Source organism: Podarcis liolepis (assembly GCF_965112155.1).
Source record: "Podarcis liolepis genome assembly, chromosome: W".
In the NCBI taxonomy this organism is placed as follows: Eukaryota; Metazoa; Chordata; class Lepidosauria; order Squamata; family Lacertidae; genus Podarcis; species Podarcis liolepis.
In genome coordinates, this window is record NC_139568.1 from 22,063,612 (window position 1) to 22,075,681 (window position 12,070).

The following is a 12,070-nucleotide window of genomic DNA, read 5'->3' on the forward strand; positions in this document are numbered from 1 at the left end:
GTTTGCAAATGTCTGCAATTCTGCAAACGGACACTAGATGGCGCCACCAGGTGGTGAGATGCACCACTGTCGATCAACCAGCGTAGATTGCTGCCTTGGCCACGCCCTTGCATCAACGCCATTGCTGAAGCCATGTGCTGTGTGCTGTGGGAGTAGCCACGACCTCCTCCTCTTCTTCGACGTCCCCTGGAACTCCTTGTCTGGTAACTAGGGGTAACGGCCTTGGTGCTGTCTTGACCAGGTTCAATTCCTGATTAAATGGGAAGAGGAACCACAGCAAAAACAGTGTCTAGCTGCAAAAGCATTTACTGTGTTCTCAAACTCAGCATCCCCACTCTTAGGCACAGCATAACTCCCCTTTGAAGACAAACCTCTTTCTCTTTGCCTTTTATCCTGTTCATCAGCAAGTCGAGAAGAAATGTATTCAAGGGTTAATTCAGATGAAGGCATAGCTTCCAAAGTTAAAGCTAGAGTCTCATAGCTTTTATCAAGAGAAGACAACAAAATGTATGACTGCTGCTCCATAGAGAAAGAAATGCCCAGCTGTCTTAGTTGATTAAAGGCAGACACCATTTTGGCAATATGTTCTTTCACACACGCTCCCGGTTGGAGACGTAAATCAAACAAACATCTTGTAGCATGGATCTTGGCCCCCGCAGTGTTTCTGGAATTTAGCCGCTGCAGAACCGTCCAGACCTCATGCGTGTTCTTTAACTCAGAAACATAAGGCATTTGCTCTGGTCCCACTGCCAAAACTAGTAGACCTTGGGCTTTCCTGTCGCGTTTCTGTGAAGCTGCCGCTGCTGCTTTGTCTTCTGCAGACGCGTCTGCAGCTGCCTGTAAAGGCGGTGCTTCAGTACAACTCCACAACTCTTTTGCTTGCAACCAAACCCTTACTCTAGCCTTCCAATCTTGCCAATTTTTCCCATTGAGTCGCGTAAATGGGACAGTAAAACTTTCCTGGGACTCTGCCATCCTCCCTGGGGCTTAGGAACGATACTCACAGACCTGTAGACCGTCTCCCAGCTGCTGAGGTGGCTCCTCGAGGAATAAGACGTCTTCCAGCGAGTACAAACTGCGCAGTGCCTCTTTAAAACTTTTCCTAGGCACGTTGCAGGACTCAAGCTGCTTTGAAGGCTTTCGTTGTCGGCAACCGCTTCTGTCTTCGCTCCAGTCCTTGCATAAATCACTCTGAACTGCACTCCTTATCTCCTTCTTGACGTACAAACAGCCATAACCTGTCCCATTAAACTTTAATTAGTTTAATGCTAATCAAATGTCCAGTGCGCTTCCAATGCCACAATGTCCCATTACAGCAGAGCATTTCGCACAGCGGCTCAAGAAGGGCTGGAGAGTCAGCATCCTTTCAATAAAGGAATCTTGGAGCAAGCGGTTTGGAACTCAAATAAAAGGTTTATTTACACAAAACAAAAAAACCCTGGTGAAGAATCACACATATCAGCAAACACGCCCCAAAAGAAATGGGAAAAAGGGGGAAGAGGGGCGGCAAACACACGAGTGAGTTGACTATTTATACAAACTCACATTCCAGGAAGCTTAACGACCTCCAGCTGCTCAGTGACTAGAGCGTCTTGATTAGAGTTTCTTAACCCTTTAATACCAACAGTTGGCCATATTGGTCGCATCTAAAGATGGTTTTTTAAGAAGCGGTTAGATAACTGCCTCTTTCAGTGGGTCTGGCAAGGCTCCCTCACATAGAGAAGCATTCATCACCCCGGCTGGCTTTTATAAGCCAGGATGGGCAACTTTATGAGCGACTTTATTTGCAAAAAACTTTGCAAAATTATTGCAGATCATGTGGCTTGTACTGGGCCCTGATAGGGCAGGTGGTTCTGCTAAATTGCACACCACCTGAAAGAGTCTCCTGCTGCTGTTTTCTGCAGATGCAATAGAGGCGGTGAAGAAAGTCTTCTTCGCCGTTGCTGTCACTACTTGGTAGGCTCAACATTGAGCTCTAACCCATGTCTGGTCAGATTCAGAATGAGTTATCTGCCACCGGCACTCTAGCTGTCTCAGTGATTGTTTCCTTGCCCTCAGCTCCGAAGAAAACCATGGGGCTGTCCAGGCTCCATGCAATCGGAGAGGGCGCTTCGGAGCCAGACAGTCAATAGCCCTGGTTAACTCCACATTCCAGCGGGCCACCAGGGAATCAGCTGAAAGGCCATCAACATGGGATAAAGCATCCCCTACCACTCTCTGGAAACCATTTGGATCCATTAAGTGGCAGGGGCGGACCATCCAAATCGGTCCCACCTTCCTGCAGAGGGGAAGGGTCACGGAGAAGTCCAGTTGCACCAGGAAGTGATCTGACCATGGCACTTCTTTAGTTTCACTTCTACTTAGTGTCAGATCACCAACATCCATAGAGGTGAACACCAGGTCTAAGGCATGTCCGTGGCTATGAGTTGGGGACAGCCCCATGGAGGCCATGCTTTCCATGATGTCCCGAGTGGCTCCTTGTAAGGTCGTGTCGGTGTGGATGTTAAAATCCCCTAGGACAACCAAACTAGGTGTCTCCAGGAGAACATCCGCCACAACCTGAATCAGCTCAGGCAGAGAATCTTTGGTGCAGCGGGGAGGTCGGTACACCAAAAGGAATCCTGTACTGCCCCTATTGCCCAACGTCCAGAACATGCACTCAGAGAACTGGGTCTTCTCAATAGGACGCCTGATGCAAACTAAGGACTTCCTTAAAATCACTGCAACCCCCCCTCCCCGCCCACAAGGCCTGGGTTGCTGTGTGTAAGAGAAACCTGGTGGACAAGCAGCGGCGAGGACAGGCCCATCTGCTTCATGCAACCAAGTCTCTGTCACACATGTCATGTCAAGTCCTCCATCCATGATCAAGTCGTGGATGACAGCCGTCTTGTGAATCCTTGACCTGGCATTGCATAGCAGCACCTTAAGGTCATGTGGTTGATTCCAGTGTCCTTCTGGTCAAGCCCAGACCCGGAGGCAGGGATAGTCCTCAAACAATGACTAAACCTGCCTCCTCATTAATGACATGGTTTGGTCTTAGTGTAACTCCTCCTCCTACCTGTGATCACTGAGATTGGTTGTCCCAGTGCACCACTCCCCCCCCCCCCGGGGAACCTGCCCCAGCCATTTTGTTGGCTGGGACCCACTCCCAGGCAGCCCTGACCCCTCCCTTTAAAAACAAAATAAAACCTATTAAACAAAAACAAACAATAAAGCAATAAAACCCCAAAACAGTAAAAGTTACAAACATACCAAAATTATACAAATTCCCAAACTCGACTAAACATCCATCCCACCCCCCCACACCAGAAATAATTTTAAAAGGTAAAAAAGAAATTAAAAAAAACATTTTAAAAAGAAACTCTGCGCTATTCTAAGTTCTCCTGGGCAGCAACAGCAGCAGTCCTTATGAGGCCTGTCAGGCCCCGCCCTGGCCAGGTGGTGAGTGGCAGGAATGGGACCCTCAGGCACTCAAGCAGGGGAGTCGTCCTGGGTAGCTGTACCTGTATAGATATATAATCCCTAGTGTAGTAAGATAAGACCTTTGGAACAGGCATTAAAAAAAAAAAGTTTTTTATGAACTGCCCTAAGAGGCAACCTGCCCTGCATGATCAGAATAAAAAGGGCAGAACTGGAGGACAGGACAAATCAATATGAATTTAGGGATAGGGCAGGCAATGGGTGGGTAACTTTAAGGCATACATTTCAAGCGGGGGAACCCTTGAGACGAGGGGGTGAGTTGGAGGCTGGGGGCCACAGACGAGTACAGTGGTACCTTGGTTCTCAAACGCCTTGGTATTCAAACAGCGAAAACCTGGAAGGAAGTGTTCAGACCTGGAGGCAAAGCTAATCATGGCCCAGTTTTATCCTTGCAGGCTCAACTAAAAGAAGTTCTTCGTTAAACAGACTGAATAACAAAGTTCCTCCAAATTCTGAGCAGCCAGAATCCAAAGGTTTGCAAGCGGAGCAGAAAGGTGCAAAAATCAGCAGCAACTAGGCCCCTGACAACCTTCGAAAACCTCTTCCTAACAATAAAGGGAAACGGTAAAGGGACGGTATCCGCAATATACAAAATACTACTCCAAAATCCCGCAAATCCCCTAGATGCAATCAAAAAACAATGGGAGAATGACATAGGCTATGAGATTAACCCCACTCAATGGACCAGAATGTGGTCTAAACCCCCCTTTAAATCCATATCAACGAAAAGAAAAGAACTCACACTGAAACTCACCTACAGGTGGTCCCTAACACCAAGGAAACTAGTGCTAATACACCCAGGAACCTCACCAAAATGCTGGAGAGGGTGCACCTCCACAGGAACATACCTCCACATGTGGTGGGAGTGTCCCAAAATCCAACTATTCTGGACAACAGCCATACAAGAAATATGTAAAATAACTAAGCAAGTAATAGGCATCACCCCAGAATTGGCCCTACTAAACATCTTCCAAGACAACAATGCCCATTTACACCACAAAGAACTCATAACCCACCTACTTTCAGCAGCCAGAAACACCATAACCAGACACTGGAGAGACCTGTCAGGAGTAAGCATGGACCAATGGTACCAAATAGTATGGGAAACAGCCCTACTAGAAAAATTAACTAATAAACTGAAATTGACACGGGGACAAACAGAAGAAGACGCCTTCACCCCGGTATGGCTCCCCTTTATCACATACACAGCCCAACAGGACAATGACAATAATCCACCAACAGCATACAAATCAATATGGCTAACCTGATCCGAAACACCCACCCACCTCACTCACACACAAAAACAAAGCTCACCACAGCCAATCACAAGCAAACAATCACACCCCAGGCCAATCCCAACCTCTCTCACCACCAAAGGAACACAAGTGAACAACACAAGTAACGCTGACACCAAACTCTACATACATTAAACATAATAGAAACACCGCCACCCAACCCCACCCCCATCCACCTTCCCTCTCTCCAGCCCCCTTTCTTTTTTCTTTTTTCTTCTTCTCCCCCTAATGCCTCAACAAATGAAACGGATTTGTAAAAATGCTACATGGGGGGGGGGGAGAGGCATCACACTTACTTCTGTAAAACAAGAAAATCCTTAATAAAATATTTATTTTTTAAAAAAAAATCAGATTTCCTCCCCCCCCCCCGCAAAAAAACCAGGATAAGTGGGGAAATTGGTTGCTAGTGAAAGCCGTTTTTTAAATAAACTCTGGTCTTATTGATAAGAATGTTTAATATTCAAATACAACAGCAGTCCACTGTTAATGTAAAGCACATCAATCCACCAGGATCTTTGCCTGCATTAACTACATTAAGACAAAAAAGAAATATGCAGGCATACTTAACTTCAGTGGGGCTTCTGCAGGAGGACTGTATGTCTGTCATTTGTGCACTAGCGGTGCAGGGCGGCTGAAAAACAGATTTTTAAAACATCTGTTTTTACCTCTTTCTTGCTTTGATCTAAATTGGGCTTTAATTTTTTAAAATTATCGAGCTTCCCTTAAGAATAACGAGTTTTAAATCATATGTGAGTGTAGGTTCTCGCTGTCTCTCTACAATGTTCTTTCTTTCTAAATGAACTTTGACTTGCGATAGCCCCCCGTCCTTTCTTTCGTTAGGCTGCTTGCTTCATTTTTGGATTTTCTGTTGCAACCCTCTTTGGTTTGTTCCTGCCCTTCAGCTCGCCATTCCCAAGTCAGTCCTCTGGAGAGCAACGTGCTCAGCTGCCTGCTCACCCCCACCCAGGCCTCCCTAGCTAGGAGTAAAAGTGCCGCCACCTTGTCAGCTGATGGCAAAGATCCCTCAGGTAACAGGGCACCAGGGTGGATAAAAATCAATGATTTTTAACACATTTGATGTGGGCCTGCCGTTGCACTTCATTATGAGTGGTGCATCTGGCCAATGCACTTACTTCCAATGCACTCCTTCCAACTCAATGAAAGATATAGCAAGGACAGACAAAAGGGGTTCGCCGTAGAAACATCAAAATGAAAACCTAATCCAGGCACCCACAAACTCAGCCTTCCTTTTTTTTAATTTTTTTATATAATATTTTTATTGCTTCTTTCCAGGTTCAAATACATAAACAATAACACAACAAAAGCAGCTTTACAGAAAGAAAAAAGAGAAAATAAGAAAAAAGAAAGATATTCATCTTTCCAAAGCAGTTTTTCATAATCTACCGGACTTCCCCACATCTTCCACACCCTGCTTTCCTTTCAATAAAAATAACAGCAAATTGTTACCTTGTTTCATGCGTTTTTTGTACTTTCATCTAATTATATTTTAAGTTTAGGGTACTTGTTGTTATATCGCCTTTTTTTAATCAATCCTGAAAAGGTTACTCTAAACTTTGGTCTTTTCATAATTATATCCTAATTTCCACCAGTTTCAAATTTTATTGCTGAAGCTAATTTTTCCAAAACTTAGCAAATTCTCAACATTCAAATAACTTATGTTTTTGTAAATAGTCCTTAAATTTTCTCCAATCCTCTTCCATTGTTTCTTCTCCCAGATCTCGGATTCTGCCAGTCATTTCAGCCAATTCCATGTAGTCCATCAATTGCGTGTGCCACTCTTCCAGCGTGGGTATCTCTTGTGTCTTCCAGTATTTGGCAATAAGTATTCTTGCTGCTGTAGTTGCATATAAAAAGAAAGTTCTATCCTTCTTTAACACCTTCTGGCCGACAATGCCCAGGAGGAAGGCCTCTGGTTTCTTGTAAAAGGTATACTTAAATACCTTTTTTAACTCATTATAAATCATTTCCCAGAAGGCGCTCACCTTCGGGCATGTCCACCAGAGGTGGAAGAATGTCCCTTCAGCCTCCTTACATTTCCAACATTTATTATCAGACAAATGATATATCTTTGCAAGCTTGACTGGGGTCATGTACCACCTATATATCATTTTCATAATGTTTTCTTTCAGGGCATTACATGCTGTGAATTTCATACCGGTGGTCCATAACCTTTCCCAGTCTTCAAACATAATGTTGTACCCAATGTCCTGAGCCCATTTTATCATGGCTGATTTAACTATCTCGTCTTGAGTGTTCCATTTAAGCAGCAAGTTATACATTCTTGAAAGCACTTTCGTCTTTGGTTCAAGTAATTCCGTCTCTAATTTCGATTTTTCCACCTGGAAACCAATTTTTTTATCCTTTTTAAAAGTCTCTTGAATTTGGGCATAATGTAACCAGTCTCGCACCTTGTTTTTTAATTTTTCTAAGCTCGCTCGGGGGTCGCATAACTTCCAGCTGTTTTGGGACTACAACTCCCATCATCTCTAGCTAACAGGACCACTTTTTTTGATTTACAGTAAATCGATTTTTTAAAAATTTAAATTGGATTTTTAAGATAAAATGCTTTTGGAGGAAAAAATCTTTCCAAGGATTTCCTTTTAAGTTACATTCTAGTCAACAACAAATTTTCACTGTTTTTTGTGTTGAATATATGCTATATGGCATGGGTAGGCAAACTAAGGCCCAGGGGCCGGATCCGGCCCAATCGCCTTCTCAATCCGGCCCGCAGACGGTCCGGGAATCAGCATGTTTTTACATGAGTAGAATGCGTCCTTTTATTTTAAATGCATCTCTGGGTTATTTGTGGGGCATAGGAATTCGTTCATTTCCCCTCCAAAAAATATAGTCCGCCCCCCCACAAGGTCTGAGGGACAGTGGATGGGCCCCCTGCTGAAAAAGTTTGCCGACCCCCTGTTCTACATGAATGAATGGGAAAGACTCTGGAGAGAAGATATTAAGTTCACTGCACATTATAACTTGAAAGAAAATGGGATGGAAATGTTTTCTTGATGGTACCTGATCCCAGGCAAACTGGCCAAACCGTCTAAAACAGGCTTCCTCAACCTCGGCCCTCCAGATGTTTTGAGACTACAATTCCCATCCTCCCTGATGATGGGATATAATCTACAACGAAGAAGGGCATGCTGTGGAAGTCCAGGTTTGACAGCTGTTCCTCTTCAGAGCAGAAGGGAAGGGCGGACCCTCTCCGCGTACGCAGGATAGTGGACTGGGAGTCTTAGCCTGGGTAGGCAAAACTCATCCCTGTGTCACGGGATGTGCTCCCATCCGGCCCACTTCGCAGAACATGAGACATACAGTGGTACCTTGGTTCTCAAACACCTTGGTTCCCAAAGTGTTCCGGTTTTCGAACATTTTTCGAAATGCGGCTGTCGGCTATTGTTTCCGAGGTGCCCGTGCCAATAGGAAGCCGCGCCTCGGTTTTCAAACATTTTGGAAAGTCAGACGGACTTCAGGAACAGATGAAGTTTGGCACTTTCGTTTTTGCTCTTTATTTGGCATTGAGGCTTTTTTGGTTGATTTGGTTTTGTGACTGTGTTCAACTACTGATGGACTGATTGTGTGACTGTGGAAACGGATCGAATCCCCACATCCAAACAGTGACTTTAGCTACTGGTGGATGGATGATTTTTAAATTTTTTTTAAAAGTGTTTATTAATTTTCCAATAAGAACATCCAATTAACATATCAAATCCAATCAAATTAAAAATAAAAAAAATAAAATAAAAAGTCCAATTGTACTATTTTGGCAACTCCCAAATCATTAGTCTTTCCCTTCCAGCTGTTATCAGAGATACAGAAGAAAAACCTTCAAAGACTCCTTGTTGATTTATTCTTAAACGAACTGCTTGCTATGTAGCTATATATCAGACATGACGATCAATTAGCCTTTGGAATCCACCGAGTCCCCCCTCCGGGCCCTGGAGGGGGGCTGCCAGGCATCCATTTAGCCTTTTATCTCGCTCATAATGAAAAAATTCTTTTTGCAAACAGTTGCATATTTAATATTGTCTCCAATCTTTATAACCAACCACCGGTTAGCTCCTGTTTCTCTTAATTAGGGAGGTATTTCAGATATTCTGGGTAGGCGCCATTTTCTTCTTTGTTTTTGTCTTTAACAGGGATTTCAAATCTGCGAATAAGTCCCAATTATATATAAAAGTCCATCTGTGCTCACTTTTTAAAGAGCAATTTAGGCTCTTAATGAGGCTTGGCATGCAGAACCAATTGTTAATGTTAGAAGAAGAAAAAAAATACCAAGCCCCTCCAGATTCCAAACATCATGATGAGGATCTCTTTGAAGTTCGATCTTTTACACCAGAGACTGTACATACTGAAGGTTTTTTTCCAGCTTTGTCAGTTCACAGCATGTCTGTTTGTTTTTCAAATCTTTATATTTTCCCAAACAGATGCGTCCGGCTATGAGGTGGCATTGCAGGAATGTCAGTCGTCCTTTGCTCCGTGACCCAGTGCCCCTGCTGTCTGCCACATCAGCAATCTGGGGCCAACCACGGGTCGTCGAGACAGTCCTCCCCTGCCCTGGGGGGGGGGGAGGCTGCCAGGGCTAATTACCCCCATATCAGCCCTGAATTATCAGAACGGCTGGAGTCCAATCATGTGGGAGTCCGCCATTTCCCACCGCCGGAAACAGGAAGTGATTGATTAATTGATTGATTGTGTGATGGCAGAAATGGATCAAAGCCCCCCATCCAAACAATGACTTTAGCTACGGATGGATGGATTGTGTGACTGCAGAAACGGATAGAAGCCCCCCATTGTCACGGTCCAGGTTACGGGCAGTCGGAGTCCCAGCTTGGTACGTCAGGACCGGGGTAGAGGTCGAGAAGCAGGAATCAGCAGTCCAGGGGTCAGGAAGCCAAGAGTCCATGAATCAGGAAACCAGGAGTCAGGAAGCCAAGAGTCCGAGGGTCAGGAAACCAGGAGTCAGGAAACCAAAGCACAGCTAGGCGGGTAGCGTGTTGCTGTGGCAAAGAGCCAGGGGAAAATGCTGGCCTTATATACCCCTCCTGGCCCTTGCCACCAGGTGCTACGAGTCTTCTGTCAAGCCTCACCTGTGCTGCCGTGCCTTGCCCTTCCAGGCCAAACTCAGGAAGGCCCTAGTCCTGCAAGGCCCTACCAGTCACAGGGCCTGGCTCCTGCACGCACTCCTGACAGTACTCCCCCCAATAGGAAAACGGGGTTCCACCTCCGTTTAAGGACCGGGCTTGTCTGGGAACTGCCAGTGAAAGGCCCAAACCTTGGCAGGTGCATGCAGGAGGTCGGCCGGTTCCCATGATCTTTCCTCAGGCCCATAGCCCACCCAGTCAATTAGATAGTGCAGCTTGCCACGGAGCTGTTTCAAGTCCAGGATCTGGGCAACCGGGAACTCCTCATGGCTGTCAACCTGGACTGGCGGCGGTGGGGCGATGCGACCCGGAAAATAGTCTGCATGGCAGAGCTTGAGCTGGGATACATGAAACACTGGGTGGATCTTCAGGGAGGGGGGAAGCTCCAACTTGTAGGCGACCGGATTGATCTGCTGCAGGATGGTGAATGGTCCCTGGTACCTGTAGTCCAGCTTAGCCGAGGGATGTCCAGTGTGGTGGTGCTCCAAGGACAGCCAGACCTTGTCCCCGACCTGGAACGAGGGCCCCTGCTGACGCCGTCGGTCAGCTTGCGCCTTATAACACTGGGGAACAAAAAAAAATTCATTTTCTGTTGCATGAGATTTTTCAACTGTTCTTATATGTTCTTTCAATGCTGATTTCAAATCTGAAATCAATTTCCGTGTACATGCTATAGTTATCTTTCAATTTCTGACTTTTGCCGATATGCCATATTTACACTGGGGATAAGTAGACGCTGACACGTTGATCTACCCTAACCACATGGTAATTATTGTTTTACAAACTTAATTTTTCTTAATTTTTACAGTTTTGTAACCTAAATATTTGTATTTTTCAGATCAGACCATGGCTTCTTCAAGTAGACAAAAATGTGTAAACAAAAAAAAATTGTTCCCCAGTATACTGTGTATCCCAAGGGAATACATTTTTTTGCATACCTCCAACTGTACATAGATATAAATGTCATTTTCAATGCTATACATGCCATGTTCAATGCTATATAAGTCACTCACATTTATACTCATATTGTACTACTTTGACTATGTGTTTAATAACATATTGAATTCTTGCATTGTGAAAAACAAAGATTATGGTGAAAAGTGAAAAACATGAATTGCAAAAAACCTAGAGCTTACAGAACAAAACCAACTTCAGATATGAAATCAGCACGTCGAAAGTAGGTTAGAACAACTGCAGGTGTCAATGCAACAAAAAATTTGTTCCCCAGTGTAATTGGCCTTGGCTCTCTCTAGGTGCTGTACCAGTCGGCCTGTGTCTCCTGAATGTGGGAGACCTGATAATTGGCAGAAGGCACAAGAGATGCTGCCAGTGTGCAGGGGTGGTGGCACGGGTGGTACCTGAAGTTGGCATAGAAAGGGCTCTGTCCCGTGGAGGCACGGCAGGAGTTGTTGTAGGATAACTCAGCCAATGGCAGCAGATCCGACCAGTTGTCCTGATGATAGCTCAAGAAGCAGTGGAGATACTGCTCCAGAACTTGATTAACCCTCTCCGTCTGGTCATCTATTTATGGGTGATATGCGGAGGAGAGTCGCCTTTCGATACCCAGTCCCTTGAGAAAGGCCGTCCAGAACTGGGACGTGAACTGGGGGCCTTTCTGAGATCACCGTGTCCAGGAGCCCATGTAGCTGGAATATGTGTTCAAGAAACAGATGGGCCGTCTGTTGCGCTGTGGGGAGGCTTCGGACCGGGATAAAGTGTGCCGTCTTGGTGAGTGAATCCACCACCACCAGAATGTCCCTTGGACACCGGCAGGTCCACGATGAACTCCATAGAAAGCGTTGACCATGGTCTGTGGGGGGTGGGTAATGGCTGGAGGAGTCCCAGGAGTCTCTGTTGTGGCACCTTGGTCCGAGCACAAATCTCACAGGACCGCATATATTTCTTAATGTCCAACCGAACCCCTGGCCACCAGAAGGCCTGGGACAGTGGCTGCAGTGTTTTTGCGTACCCGCGATGTCTGGCGATTTGTGCGTCGTGGCACTGCTCAAGGACCTGGGTCCTGAGCAGCCCCTCCAGAATGTAGAGCCGGCCGTGATGGTACACACACCCATCCCGAACATCAAGCGGTGCACCCCCCGGTCCCGAAGGCACCGGGACGGTATCTAA

The 12,070-nt window shown here is 45.6% G+C and overlaps 2 protein-coding genes and 1 long non-coding RNA gene across 3 annotated transcripts in view; 2 read left to right on the forward strand and 1 right to left on the reverse strand.

Moving 5' to 3' along the window:
* LOC310697725 overlaps nt 1-12,070 on the reverse strand; it is a 951,570-nt gene that overhangs the window by 684,354 nt on the left and 255,146 nt on the right. The gene's annotated exons all lie outside the window — the stretch shown is intronic.
* LOC310697691 (P2R1A-PPP2R2A-interacting phosphatase regulator 1-like) overlaps nt 1-12,070 on the forward strand; it is a 456,471-nt gene that overhangs the window by 305,046 nt on the left and 139,355 nt on the right. The window lies entirely within an intron of this gene.
* The window catches only part of LOC310697831 (uncharacterized protein), a gene marked incomplete at its 3' end in the record, with an annotated part of 115,497 nt that overhangs the window by 61,397 nt on the left and 42,030 nt on the right, over nt 1-12,070 (forward strand). Inside the window, exon 3 of the mRNA XM_083484455.1 lies at nt 3,876-3,953. The remainder of the gene's footprint in view (nt 1-3,875; nt 3,954-12,070) is intronic.